This window comes from Alosa pseudoharengus, unplaced genomic scaffold (genome assembly GCF_046254945.1).
Source record: "Alosa pseudoharengus isolate Yale_2024_CS ecotype anadromous, Long Island Sound unplaced genomic scaffold, YU_APseudo_1.1 YU_APseudo_1.1_scf_17, whole genome shotgun sequence".
Classification (NCBI taxonomy): domain Eukaryota; kingdom Metazoa; phylum Chordata; class Actinopteri; order Clupeiformes; family Clupeidae; genus Alosa; species Alosa pseudoharengus.
The window spans coordinates 3,390,640-3,392,562 of record NW_027468640.1 but is presented as its reverse complement, the minus strand read 5'-3'; the positions used below and the strand labels follow the sequence as shown (position 1 = coordinate 3,392,562).

Genomic DNA, 1,923 nt, shown 5'->3' with positions numbered 1-1,923 from the left:
GTAGATTCATACACCAAAGCTATGGAAAAATGTCAGCGGCTGATGGACACTTCTAGCATTGAGGTTGAAGATGCGAGCGTCCACAAAAGGCAGTGCATGGTCACGTGATGGTAAGACCTCTTAAATACAGACTACATTATTTGCACAATTCAAATATTCTTTTTGCAATCAGTGCAGATTGTATGGTCTTTTATTTCAGATGAATCCGTTCCGCAAGCAAGAAAGCATTCCAGGATGGTGCGTGTGCCTGGAAGCCCTGTCTGTAAGTTAACATTTATACATGTATTATTTAAGAAAACCAGTTGAGTCATATTTCCTACCATGGAACTACTGACATTCATGTTTATTAACCTAGTGCATATCATGTTACTGTTCTGATGTATTTGTCTCTTCCTGCCTTTTATTAGGTCAGCAGATGTCACTGCCTCCACCACCTGCATGTGAGTTTTTCTTTTTAGCGATTGTTTAATGTAACAGCATAGGTTTATCTTTTGCAAATGTCATGTGCAAGAAACCTACCATAAATTAACTGACCAATATTCATATTTACTTTCTTTTTAGATGAGTCAACACCACACAGGCAACCAGCTCATTGCCCAGAGCTGGATGGGTCTATTATAACACCTGCCACTTCATCTTGGGACCCAGTTGAAGGTACAGTGTCTTTGAATTTTCCATTTCCAAGTAAATACAATTTCATGACAAGGAACTTGAGAGTAAGTAACTTTTTTGTTGTTGTAAACAGCAGAAGTGACTCATCACACAGAGGGAGGTGGCTTGGCCATGGAGACGGAAATAAGAGGTGAGAACACTCACTTAATTTGTTCACATATGCAGGTATATAATGTATTTAACAACTAAAACTAACACCATCCATTTTCCATAGCAATAAGGACAACCATTACCGCATGGCATAGCGAATGGACGCATTTGAGGAGAAGATGGATGAGCTGCTCATGCTCTTAAGGAGCTCCCAGTCACCTCCCTCTGCTCCAGTCGATGACATATTGCTGTCGTCCTGCTCGACAGTCACTGAGCTGCAGGAGAGGAGGAACAAAATGCCCTCCCTCCAGGACTTGTACTCTGGGACCTAAGCGGGCAGAGACCATCACCAAAGACTCCACATATCCTGCACACACACTCTTTAACTTCCTCCCCTCTGGCAGGCGCTACAGATCCCTGCACACAAAAACAACCAGACACAAGAACAACTCTCTTCCCACTGCCGTCACTCTCCTGAACTGCAGATAAGTGGGGTCATCCCCACTTTGACCGTTTACCTGCCCATTACATACTTTATCATTCCAATATACGTCTTGCACTCTACATTTGCACTATTACTTTGCACTCAACAGCCCACTCCATGTGTACTTGTATTGGTATTATGTCTTTGTATATTGTGTTGGTATCTGCCACAATGTATATTGTTGTCTATTGTACAGTGTGTCTATTTGTTGAATGTAGCACCTACCAAAGTCAAATGCCTTATGTTAATATACTTAGCTAACACTAAGTCTAATTTATATATATATATATATACAGTGAGTCCTTTTATATTGTTTTTTTTGTCTTTTGATAATTTTATATTAAAGTTATAAGTTCCATCAATTTTGCCTGTTCATTCTTTCCTGCTAATATATAATAATGCATTCCTGCTCGTGCTGTTTAAAGTAATTGGTATGCAAAGGTTGCAATGTTAGGGGAGGGTTCCCTAAATGTTGCAATATTTAGGGAAGGGAACGTTCCCTAAATGTTAGGGAACGTTATGGGAACAGTTAGGGAACGTTAGGGGAAGGTTTCTAAAGTTTGCAACGGTTGGGGAACGTTTTATATAACCAAGAACTAACGTTTCCGGAACGTTCAGCAAACTTTCCATGGGAACCAAAACTTGCTCAAAAACTAACCTTAGGGTAACGTTTGGGA

General features: G+C 40.4%; 1 long non-coding RNA gene across 1 annotated transcript; it reads left to right on the top strand.

The window, feature by feature from the left end:
- The first annotated feature begins 407 nt into the window (after window positions 1-407).
- LOC143127910 (uncharacterized) lies at window positions 408-1,608 on the top strand. Its single transcript, XR_012987723.1, has 4 exons — window positions 408-440; window positions 562-654; window positions 746-802; window positions 887-1,608. It is a non-coding gene; the product is annotated as an uncharacterized LOC143127910 (long non-coding RNA).
- The last annotated feature ends 315 nt before the right edge of the window (window positions 1,609-1,923 follow it).